This window comes from Tupaia chinensis, unplaced genomic scaffold (assembly GCF_000334495.1).
Source record: "Tupaia chinensis unplaced genomic scaffold, TupChi_1.0 Scaffold000028_1, whole genome shotgun sequence".
Lineage (NCBI taxonomy): Eukaryota > Metazoa > Chordata > Mammalia > Scandentia > Tupaiidae > Tupaia > Tupaia belangeri.
The window spans coordinates 1,699,126-1,712,307 of NW_006159458.1; the positions used below are offsets into that span (position 1 = coordinate 1,699,126).

Consider the following 13,182-nt stretch of genomic DNA (forward strand, 5'->3'; position numbering starts at 1 on the left):
CATAGACAAAAGTAGTGCTCAGAAGGAAATTTATAGCATCAAATGCGTATTAAAAAAAACATGAAATCAACAACGCAAGTTTTTTTTACCTTATGAAACTAGAAAAAGAAGAACGAATTAAGTTCAAAGTAAGTGGAAGAAAAGACATAATGAAAATTAGAGCAGAAGTTATTGGAATTGAAAATAGGAAATCAATAGAAAAGCAAAAAGCTGGTTGTTTGAATACGTCAATAAATCAATAAAGGTCAAGCCAGGTTGGATAAGCAAAAGAAAGAGAAGACACACATCTTTAATATTAGAAATGAACAGGGATCTCACTACCGATCTCACAGACATTAAAAAGATAATGAAGAAACCATCTATTATTCTGGGCCCACCTTGATATTCTAGATAACATGGAACAATTCCTTGAGAGAGAAAATTTGCCAAAATTCAAATGTAAATAAACCACTGAATAGGTTTGTTATCTAATGAGATAGAATCAATAATTAATATCAAAATATAAAGTACCAGGCCCAGATGGGTTCACTGGGGAATTCTACCAAACATTTAATGAAGCAATTATAGACAGTGGAAGAGTGGGAGTGAAACTTCTTAACCTGTTCTATGAGGTCAGCATTTCCCTAATGCCCAAATCAGACAAAGACGTTACAAGAAAACTACAGACCAGTATTTCCCATCAATATACGTGCAAAAATCCTTAACAAATAGAAAATTAAATTTGACAATGGATGAAAAGAATTCTACATCTCAATCAAGCAGAATTTATCCCTAGGATTCAAGGCTGGCTCAACATTCAAAATCAATTAATGTTGTAGAGAAAAAAATCACACGATCATATCCTTAGATGCAGTTGATGGATGCAAAAGCATTTTACAAGTCCTAGAACCCATTCATGATAAAAATTCTCATTAAACTAGGAATAAAGGGAGACTTGCTCAATTTGATAAAGAATCTATACCACAAAAAACTACAACTAACACATTATATACACTTAATGGTGAAAAACTAGAAGCTTTTTCTTTAAGATTAGGAACAAGGCTAAAATGTTCCTCTCATTACTCCTTTTCAATATCATACTAGAAGTCCGAGATGATCCAATAAGACAAAAAAGAAATCACAGATATGCAGATTGGAAAGAAAAAAACTGTTTTATGGGCTGGATGGTGGTGCCAGGGATAAAACGCAATCCTCTCTAAGGCTGACCCACATGGGAGGTTTTCAGTTTTACGCTTGGAGGCCTCCCTGAATACAGCGGGTGTGTGCATACCCATAGTCTGGGACTGGCTGAGGCTGGACTGGATCAGGGCATGAAGACTGTCAGGGAGTGGCGTCAAGGCCATGTTGGTGCATGCTTTTTTCCTTCCTTCCTTTCTTTCTTTTTTTTTAAGAGGTTTTTGCTATAGGGTGTTTGTGCTTGCCAGAAAGACAGAAAGTGAGAAATCACGCCTTAGGGGGATGGCCATGCCACAATTCCTTCTCCTCCATTCTTCTCTCAGGATCTTGGGCACGCATACACACTCACCCGATGTGAGTTTAAAGCCACCAGGTCCAGGACGTGAACCATGGTCGACTACATGGGAGTCGAGAGACATAGCCATTATGCCAACTGCTGGTCCCGCGTGCCCTCTTTTTTGTTTTTATTCATGGAGGAACTAGATGAGTACACTTTAAAAACTTGTCTTTGTTTATAGATGGCTAATCGTGTATATAGAAAACAATATACAGGGAACCAGCAGTTAGCGTAATGGCTATGTCGCTGGACTCCCACGTAGTCAACTGCAGTTCGCATCCCGGACCCGGTGGCTTAAAACTCACGCCGGGCGCATGTGCGTGCATGCCCAAGATCCCAAGAGGAGAATGGAGGAGAAGGGATTGTGGCGTGACCATCCCCCCTGGGGGGTGATTTCTCGCTTTCTTTCTCTATGTCTCTCTCTGTCTGTCTGGTGAGCGCACGCACCCTATAGTGAAAAAACCTCTCCAAAAAAAAAAAAAAAAGCAATATACATAAAACTCCTGGAATTAATAAACAGCTTGAGCAAGGCTGCAAGATACAAACTCAGTCACATTCTTATACATCACCAATGAACAAGAGGAATTTAAAAAAAACATTAGCATTTACAATAGCATTCCCCCAAAAGAGAAATACTTAGGTACCCATTTAACAAAATGCAACTAAGATCTTTATGAAAAAAATGACAAAACTCTGATGAAAGAAGTTGAAGAAGAACTAAATAAAGGGAAAGGATAGAAAACTTCATTTGTCAAGAAGTTAGTTCTTCTCAATTTGATCTACAGAGTCAATGGACTCTCAGTCAAAATTCCAGCAAGTTATTTTATGGATAATATTTTGTAGAAACTGATTCTGCAGTTTATATAGAAAGGCAAAAATACCGGAATAGCTCATCTAATATTGAAGAATCAAATCAAAGGAATTTCAGTTTCACCCAACTTTAAGCCTTAAGCCTGATAAATGACTATATTCCAGAAATGTACAAAGAATACTTAAAACTCAACGATAAGGCAATGAACAGTTCAGTTAAAAATGGGCCAAAGACTGGAAGAACTCCTTCGCCACAGGAGATAGACAGATGACAGCTAAGCATATGAAAATGTATTTAGCACCATATATCATTAGGAAACTGCAAATTAAAACAACAATGTGATCTCATCACATACTTATTAGAATGGCTAAAATGAAAAGCTGACAATGCCCAATGCTGGCAGTGATGTGGCGCAGTAAGGACCTTCATTTGTTGCTGGTGGAAATGAAAAATAATGAGACCAGCAGTTAGCATAATGGCTATGTCGCTGAACTCCCATGTAGCCGACAGCGGTTTGAGTCCTGGACCTGGTGGCTTAAACTCACACCGGGCACGCATGCGTGCGTGCCCAAGATCCCGAGAGGAGAACGGAGAAGAAGGGATTGCGGGGTAGTCATCCCCCCGGGGGGTGATTTCTCACTTTCTAACTCTCCATCTCTCTCTGTCTTTCTGGCGAGCACATGTGCCCTATAGCAAAACCTCTCCAAAAAAAGAAAAAAGAAAAAAAGAAAACCACTTCAGAAGACAATTTGGCAGTTTTTTATAAAACAAACCATAGTTTTACCATATGACCCAGTCATGCTCCTTGGCATTCACCCAAATGAACTGGAAACTTACATCTACACAAAAACTGCAGTTTTCTTCATCATTGCCCACACTTGAAAGCAGCTAACATGTTCTTCAGTAGGTGAGTGGATAGATAAGTAGGGCACATTACATGATGGAATATTACTCAGCACTAATACAGAGAAATGAGTTCCTGTGCCAAGAAAGGATAAGTGAAAGAAGCTAATCAGGGAAGAGGCTGAATGACTTCAACGATATGACATGAAGGAGAAGATAAAAACCATGGAGATGTAAAACAATCAGTGGTTGCCAGAAGTGAGGGGGAAGAGAGAGATGAAGAGGCAGAGCATAGCGGAGTTTTTAAGGCAGTGAAACTATTTGTTGTACTACTACAGTGATGGGACACATTATACATTTGTCAAAACCATAGATTATACAAAGCAGAAGTTAAACCTGAGTCAGGCAGCGGAATACTGGTAACGAACTGGATCCACATGAGGCAAAGTCCTGGGTTCACATCCCGAGACCTCCTGAACACACTGGGCATGTATGCGTGTATCTTGTGATCCGGGCCCACTGACACTGGAGGTGGACCATGGTGTGGCCACCCACATAGCAGTGTCTTTCTGTCTCTATCACTCAAATCTGTGGAAAAAATCAATAAACTCGACAACAACCAAAAAATCCTGGGTTGACCTCATGGGTTAATGGTTAAGGGAGCCAGATCCCACATGGTTGACCACAGTTTGAATCCTGGTGTTAATAGGTTGAAAAATAGGCCCTACATGTGTCCAGAATCCAAACAGGATGGGGAAATTGAGGAGAGGATTGTGGCGTTGACACAGGTGATCGGACTCAACACCTGTGCTGGTTCTTGTCCTACTTTCATAAAGAACTAGAGACATGAACAGAGAGGATAGTAAGCAAAGTTTATTAGGGAAGGAGAAAAAGCTTCCAATGTAGTAAAAGAGGGCCTGGATGGGTTGCTGAAGAGGACCTGGAGGTGAGGTGTTTTATCTAGCAGCCTGAGCAATGGGCCAACAGGGACAAGAAAGTGGGCATAATGGGCTGGTCTCTGACAAAGTGAGCTTTAGAAAATAGTTACATGGTAGTCTGAGTGATTTATTACCCTATTCTCCATGGGGTCAGCAGACCATAGCATTCTGGTGTTAGAATACAGTTACTAAATAGAAACTGTTGCCCTTGGCTACAGTTGCTTCCAGTACCAAGCAGTACCAAGGCCGTCAGCTTTTGGCTGTGAAAACATGGCTACTCTGTGTCTCCATCTTGGGTGCTCAATATCCCTGTCTCCTGCCTTATGAGCAAGGCCTTATAAGTTCTTCAGAGACATGCAAAAGGGGGTTACATTGTACATTAACCAGACCATAGAGGAAGAACACAGAGTCTTCATTGAAAAGAAAAACACAATAACTTCCATTCAGGGCCTTACCCTATCTACCTGCAAGTGGGTCTAACCTTTGGGAAGGTGCTTTTTCCCACCCTCTGGAAATTAAAAAAAAAAAAAAAAATCCTAATGTAAACTATGGACTTTGGACTTCGGGTGATAACAATGTTTCCCCATCGGTTCACTGCTTGTAAGAAATGTACCACGTCAGTGCATTATATTAATAGTTGGATGGGTTGTGGGTATTGGGGGTATTGGGGCAGTGGGTATGGAAATTCTTCATAGTTTCTTATTTACACTGAACCCAACATTGCTCTTAAAAAATGAAGCTTATCAATTAAAATACCTAAAGGCTCAGTGTGGTAGCATATGCTGTATATTGCTGCTTGGCAGGCTGAGGACACATGGGAGTATGAGGTTCAGTTCTCGTTGCATCCTACAGGGTTGTGTGCAATAGCACATGCCAGTCATCCCACTAGCTCAGGAGGCTGAGACTGGAGAATTAGGAGCTCACAACCAGTGTGGACACATGGAAAGAGTTGGTCATGGTAGCATGCAACTCTGGTCCCAGTTACTCTGGAGGCTGAGGCAGGAGGACTGCAACACAGTATCATACTTTGTCTAAAAAAAAGAAAAAGAAGAAAGAAAGAAACTACACACAAAATAAGTAAGTAAATACATACATACATAAATAAATAAATAAAATGAGGCTGGAAAGGTAGCAGATATGTAGAAGATAGCTACATTTAGTCAGCAAGTGTGAAATGAAATCTAAGATGGTGGTGAAACTCATAGGCTCTAAGAATGTACAAAAACAAATTAGGTTGCAGAATTTTGAAGGAAGATGATTGGTGTCTTTTTCTTTTCTTTTCCTTTTTTTTCCCCCTACAGATAAACAAATTAAATTAAATTAAATCTGGGCCAGGTAGTGAAATACTCTTTACTGGAGGAGAGGAGGGAGTGAGAACTCACCCCACCCCCCACCCCCCTGGGGGAATGGCCACATCACAACCCCTTCTCCTCCAGTCTGTTCTCAGGATTTTGGACACATAAGCATATGTGCCTAGTGTCTTTATCAAGTCACAGGTCTGGGACTCAAACTGCAAAGCTGACTATGTGGGATCCAGCTGCCTTAACCGCCGCATATCCGGCTGGTCCAGATCTGTGTCTTTTATGTTCTCCACATAAAGGAAGTGGTTTAGTTTCTAGGAGAAGGACCTAGTAATAGTAACTGAAATTAGAAGTTATGGGGCCACAGATTAAATCTCCTTTCTCTCATGAGACAAAAGGGTATGAGGGTGACTGCACTCCAAAGAACAAAAAAAATGTAAGAGGAGTTTTCAAATATTTCACAGAAAATGTGTATTACAAAAAAACAAAAACAAAACCAAAAAAAACCAAAAACGCATGGATTTAAGAATTGCTTTGCAGCAAAATAAACTTGTACTTTAATTTCACTTTTCCATAAACTTCTTGAAGTTTCCTCATATTCTGCTTACTAAGCCCTTGCTAGATGTACACTTTGCAAATAACTTGTTATATTCTGTAGGTTGTCTTTTTACTCTGCTGATTGTTTCTTTTCCTGTACAGATGGCTTTTAGTTTAATATAAACCCAAGTATCTATTTTTCCTTTTGTTGCTCATGTGCTTTTTCTTTTTTCTTTTTTATTGCCAGAGGGCATGCATGCTTGCTGTGTTGTCTGTGTTTTTGAGGTTTTATTAAAAAACTCTTAACCCAGACCAATGCCATGAAGTGTTCTGCCTATGTTTTCTTCTAGTGGTTTCATAGCTTCAGGTTTCACAGTTAAGTCTTTAATCCATTGTGAATTGATTTGTGTGTCTGGTGAGAGATAGGGTTGTTTTGTATTTTTTAAATAAAGAATTATTTATTTAATTTTAGTTCCTCTTCTTCTTATTGTTATTATTATTTAATTTGCTACAGGGCACACACGCTCACCAGAGAGAGACAGAAATAGAGATAGGGAAAGTGAGAAAGCAAGCTGCTAGGTTTGGGACTAGAACCACAGTCAGCCATGAGAGAACACCTTAACTACCATACCACCTGCTGGCCCCAGGGTGTTGTGGTTTTTGACATAAGCTTACCCACAGACTTCAGTCTTCTGACTTCATCAGGAAATACTACATACATTACTTATTGTGATGAAGGCTGATGAAGATGAACAAGAAATGAATGTACCAAAATCCATTTTAGCAGCTGTAGAGTTAGGCTGGGTCCCAGGGCTTCTAAGGCCCAAAGGTTCATACAGCAGGCATCAGAGAGAACTGAAACAATAGCTCATTGTTAATCAAGATACAACCGTTCTCCAATGCTCCAGTTATCTTATTGTTACCTTAGAATGATTGATTCCATTAAGCTCTGATGCTTTTTGTGTATGTAATTTATTTTTGAGAGATTTTTGCTATGGGGTGCATGCACTCACTGGAGAGACAGAGAAAGAGAAACAGAAAGTGAAAAATCACCCCTTCCGGTGGGGGAGGGGGATGGCCATACTGCAATCCTTTCTCCTCCATCCTCCTCTTTTTTTTTTTTTGGAGAGGTTTTTGCTATAGGGGGCTTGCGCTAGCCAGACAGGCAGAGAGACAGAAAGCGAGAAATCATCCCCCAGGGGGGATGGCCATGCCGCAATCCCTTCTCCTCCATTCTCCTCTCGGGATCTTGGGCACACACGCACACGCAGCCGGCGTGGGTTTTAAGCCACCAGGTCCAGGACGTGAACTGCGGTCGACTACATGGGAGTCCAGCGACATAGCCATTACACTAACTGCTGGCCCCCTCCTCCATCCTCCTCTTGGGATTTTGAACACACGTGCAATCACACCCAGTGTGAGTTTCAAGTTGCCAAGTCCAGAACTCAAACTGCAGTCAAACATGTGGGAGATCAGTGCCTTAACCTCTACACCGTCTGTTGATCCCTGTGTATATAATTTAATTTAGATCCAACTAATGGCATTTTGTCACTTCCCCTATAAAGGGCTCCTAGGGGTGGAGTTTGGTACCAAAGCACCTCACTAATATCTACCACCATTTATTATTATTATTGTTGTTATTTTTATTATTATTACTGCCAGAGTGTACCTGGGCTTGCCAGCAAAAGACAAGGAGACAGAGATAAGGAGAGGGGGAAAGCAGCAGCCTCTCAGTGGAATATGGTTAACTGGAATCGCTTCTCCATTTTCCATACCTTTGGGTCACACATGGGTCCAGCATGGTTTTCAAGTCACCAGAGCCAGGATTCCAACTATAGTTGGCTGTGTGGGATCTTGCTCCCCTTTCTGCTAGATTATGGGGCAGGCCCCATCCACAATCATTTTGGACTTGGGCGTAAATTCCTGGTTCCTTCAGTTATGACCACGGCGATAGTATTACATGTTCTAAGCCTTTGCAACTTCATAAACAGACTCACCTCTAGCACCATTTCTCCCCCAAAAAGCTTTGAGTCTGGTTGAAGCTCAGAGGTTTGCAGTTCCTGCATACTGTGGATTTCCAGTTTCACATTGATCTCAGTACTCAGCCTGACATCTATAAGACAAAAGACTAAATTAGGTGCCCAATCATACGGTCTCTATGGTTTCCATGATTACAACAATGCTCTGGTATGCTACTATTTGTATCTCTTCTCTGTGCTCCAAGCTTCCCATGTCCACACTAAACTCATTAGCATCTTTCCCGAGACTGGTTTTTCCTCCTGTGTAACGTATTGATGAATGAGCCACTATCCTTCCAGCAGAGAAAGGAGAGAGTTTCAATTATCTTAATATTTGTTTAGCATTCCCTCCATCTTCCCGATGTCCATTGGTTGAACCTCTTTCTTTCTCTTCCCACTATCTTCTCTTTAGTTCATGCACTGTAATTTCTACCCTGTGATGACAATAGTCTCTTACATGTTTTAGTCTCAACTCTTTCCAGAGCTTTTTTTTTTTTTCTTTAAAGAGTACAATTATCCTAGGAGTCTTCTCATGAAAAATTGTAATGCATTCTCAGAATTTTGGCTATTGAGGCTAGAACATAAAGGTTTTCGAGGTCTGTCCCAAGCTGCTTCTGTGAGTGTGTCTCCTGCCACATCTCCTCCTGTACCTCTTGTTGCAGCCCCATGTGCCATCTTTGCATTTATCGTAAAAACATGGCACCAGCAGTTAGCATAATGGTTATGTCGCTGGACTCCCATGTAGTCAACCGCAGTTCGAGTCCCGGACCTGATGGCTTAAACTCACGCCAGGCCCATGTGCGTGCATGCCCAAGATCCCGAGAGGAGAAAGGAGGAAAAGGGATTGCGGTGTGGCATCCCCCGAGGGGTGATTTCTCACTTTCTGTCTCTCTGTCTCTCTGTCTTTCTGGTGAGCGCACGTGCCCTATAGCAAAAACCTCTCAAAACAAAACAAAAACCATCATGCCAAGGCCTTCATGAATGCTGTGTTTCCTTACTGGAAAGTCTGCCCTTGGGCTCTACTCTGCCTTGCTAGCTTCCCACATGTGCAAATTTTAAGGAGGTGCCAAAAAACTTCAGTACTCAAGATTAAAGATAAATTAGTGCAATATTTTAATCCTAATTAAAGCATACATGATGAACACGATGTTATAATTTTAAATAAAGAATGGATCTGATCCTACATTTTCAGCACCCTGCTCTACTTACTTTACCCTAATGGGTGACCTTTGTTTCAATAAAATTTTACTGGAACCCACAGGTGGCTTGGTGGTAAAAGTGCTGGACTCCCATATGGCCGACCATGGTTTGAATGGAAACTATTGGCTTGAAAATCACACCAGGTGTGTTTGCATGTGTGCCTGAAACGAGGATGAAGGAGAAGGAATTGTGATGTGGCCATCCCCCTGGTGGGTGATTTCTCACTTTCCCTCCTTCTGCCTCACTCTAGCAAATGCATGTGCACTACGGCCAAAACCTTAAAAAAATTAAAACCTTTACAAAAACAGGTGGTCACATATATATAGTTTGCTATGTAACTTTTTTAAATTTATTTTTTTATTTTTTAGAGAGAGATTTTTGCTATAGGGCATGCACACTTCCCAGAGACAAGAGAGACCGAAAGCAAGAAATCACCCCCCTCCTTCCCTAGGGAAGATGGCCACATCACAATCCATTCTCTTCCAATCTCCTCTCGGGATTTTGGGTACGCATGCACATATGCCTAGTATGAGTTTTAAGCTGCTGGGTCTGGGACTCAAACCACGGTCAACTATGTGGGAGTCTAGCAAAGTCACCAGTATACCATCTGCTGGTCCTAGCTGTGTAACATTTTTATGTTACTGCATTAAAATATAATTTATAGTGATTATTGAGTATCTTAGTTTGTTATTGCTAACATAAATGCCTGAAGGGGTGCATGTGCTCACTGGAGAGAGACAGAGAGTGGGAATGTGAGAAAGCACCCCACCACATGGGAGAGGCATGCCACAACCCCTTCTCCTCCATTTCTCTGTCCTTTCAGGATTTGGAGCATGCACACACACATGCCCACTGTGTTCCTCAAGCTGCTGAGTCTAGAACTAGAACCACACAGTTGACCCTGTGGGATCCAGCCTCCTTACCCACCTCGCTACCGACTGGCCCAAGGTTTATTCAAAGAACTCACAATTCTGGTGGCCGGAAGTCCAAAAGCATTATAAAATAGTAGAAGGCAGAACTTTTGGCCGTGGTCTGTACGCCCAAACTTCTCTCTTTTGTTCCCTTTATTCCCTCTGCTTATAAACCCAGCAGAACTCAGTCACAGGGGCTTCACTGAAAGGACCTTATCATATCCAAAGGCCCTACCCTGGGACATCAGGAAGGGATTAAATTTTCACTCAACACCTTTACAGTACAACTAAGTCCCAACATGAAATTACAGTACTGAGTGCTTTGGTATCTTTACATTTTTTTTTGCCTGAGGCAAGCGATTCACTCACTCCCACTTTCTCTTCAAGTTCAGCTCAGGCATCGCTTCATGTAGGAAGCCTGGGCCCTTCTAGTTTCCTGCGTGTGCCCACCCTTTGTGTCCCTGTAGCTTTCTTCTGTTTGAGCACTTTCCACACCACATTCAATTGTTGGCTTACTTGTGTCTCCCTCCCAACTAAATGATATGCTCTCTAAAGCACATAGCTGTGATGGGCTGTCTCCCCAATGTAACAGTAACGACAGCTACATTTTTTCAGGCACCTAATATGTCTCATACACTGCACTTAACACTTCAAACCTTATTTCTAATCCTCATAACTTGTGGGGTAAGATTTTTACCTTCATCCTATAACTTCGAAGATAGAAATACACATGATTAATAAATACTTGGCTACTACTTAATTGATGAAGGCTACTTTCAAGGTGAAGTCTATCTGCCTCTAGATTTCGTGTATTTTCCATTCAACAATTTTTCTTAAATGTGACTATTCAGAGGGACAGATGAATTACAGTTAGCTCAAAGATCCTACAGATTATAAAGACATGAAAGCATATCTGAAGGTCTGTGTCCTTAAAATTTCATCCTAGAAGGACCAGCAGATGGCGTAATGGCTATGTGGCTGGACTCTCACATAGTTGACTGCAGTTCAAGTCCTGGATCCGGTGGGTTAAACTCACGCCGGGCATGTGTGCGTGAGTGCCCAAGATCCTGAGAGGAGAATGGAGGAGAAGGGATTGTGGCATGGCCATCCCCCTGGGAGGGTGATTTCTTGCTTTCTGTCTCTCTATCTGTCTCTGTCTGTCTGGTGAGCACATGCGCCCTATAACAAAAACCTCTCAAAAAAAAATTAATCCTAGAAAATGTTGTGCCATGATAGAGATGATTGCCAAAGAGTAAGATGGAGCCAGTCAGAGGCCTAGTGATAAAAGGAACTGGATCTCATGTGCTGACCATGCAGTTCTTGAGTCTTGGACCCAGTGACTTGCAAATATGCCAGGCACATGTGCATGCATGCTCAAAATTCTAACAAGATGGAGAAGTGAAGGAGAAGAGATTATACTATGACCACATCCCATTGTGACCCATCTCTTTCGGTCTCCTTCTGGCAAGCACATATAGCCTCTAATAATTTAAAAAAAAAATGGAAAGAAAGAAAAAAGAAGGGTAAGATGGTGTTTCTGTTAAGAAGGGGCAGTACTTCTTTCTCTGACCTGGCAAGTCCTTACAGAAGGACACGTGATGGGCGCCACTTGCAAGGTGCATGGAAGTAGAAGCTGCACTGTGTGAGTAATGCGAGCTTGCCTAGGGATCAGCATTCTTAGCTGCTTTTCGGTGGCCTCTGAGTTTGGTTCTTTGATTGGCCTTATTGATTTTGGAAAGCTTTTTATAAATTATAGAAATATTATTATCAACGATTTTCCATTTCTAGTTCCTAGAATTTTTTTGATAATAATATTTCTATAATTTAAAAAAAGTTTTCCAAAAACAATAAGGCCAACAAAAGAACCAAACTCAGAGGCCACCTAAAAGCAGCTAAGAGTGCTGATCCTAGGAACTAGAAATGGAATTTTTTTATTTTAAGTTGACCAGAGAGAAACAGAGAGAGAGAGAGAGAGGGAAAGTGAGAAAGCAAGCTGCCAGGTCCAGGACTTGAACTGCAGTCAGCCATATGGGAGTCCAGCCACCTAACCCACTGTGCCATCTGCCGGCCCAAGAAATGAATTTTTGATAGTAATATGCATGATTAAGTCACTATGCAGTATATTCTGGATGGGAAATCAAATTTTGTATGCTGTGATGATGCTTAGGGGAAGAATGTAAATTAAGTTACAAAAAAAAAAGTTTCAGAAAAAAAATCTATTTGATGACCGCAGTAAGATATATAGCCCCAGCTAGGTGCTACTTTATAGGATGCCTAAAGTTAGACTTGTGTTCATGGAAATGTATATATCAGCTGTGTTTGCTATGAAAATATTTAAATCCTTAGTAATTCAATAAAATGCAAAAAAAAAAGAAAGTAAACATAGATACCAGAGATAGTGTGGGAAGAGAGTGGGAGATGGCAAAGGGTAAGAGATAGGGAATCAAGGATGGGGGGAAAAAAGCAAAACATACAGGAAACGAATGTAAAATTATTTGTTGACAATAACATGTATGTCGATGTGCTTGATTGAGACAATATACAGTGTGCTCTGGATGGAAAAATCTCATTTTGTATGCTATAATGATGTACAGTGAATGAACATAAATAAATAAATTTAAATTTAAAAAATTATAGTAATAAAACATGTCCCCTGGAAAACTTAGAAAATGCCAGATATTTTATCAAACTAACGACAGAGATTGGGTCCAGCACACTGAGGTATGCGCTGTGAACTTTGCTGCAAGTCCTTCTACTGTCTCTTTGTTTCTTAGAGTAGCTTCAGGGAGCTGGCTCTTTCTCGTCTGCTCTCCATGATCACTTGCTCCTGACGCTTTATTGTTCTTTGGCTTGAGACATCGGGTTGTGTGACAATCACCCCTCTGTCACAGGCCCACTGCTAGACTTTATTTCTGCTTGTTTCCATTAAATAAGGTGCAACAATTTTGATGCACAATTACACTTCACTCTTACTTGTGAGTATTGTTGTGTATAATGCTGTTAGGAGTTTCAAATGGCTCAGGCAATTTCACCAAACTGAAAAGCACTCAATAACTCCACTGAGTCACTGCACCACGACTGCTCAGATATCATCGTTTAAACACTCTCTT

General features: G+C 41.1%; 1 long non-coding RNA gene across 1 annotated transcript in view; it reads right to left on the bottom strand.

Annotated features, from left to right (window-relative positions):
- Positions 1-6,625: 6,625 nt before the first annotated feature.
- The window catches only part of LOC114007528 (uncharacterized), a 143,951-nt gene continuing 137,394 nt past the window's right edge, over positions 6,626-13,182 (bottom strand). Inside the window, exons 3-4 of the long non-coding RNA XR_003549142.1 lie at positions 7,941-8,056; positions 6,626-6,798 (exon numbers count right to left, since the gene is read on the bottom strand). This is a non-coding gene — a long non-coding RNA (uncharacterized LOC114007528). The remainder of the gene's footprint in view (positions 6,799-7,940; positions 8,057-13,182) is intronic.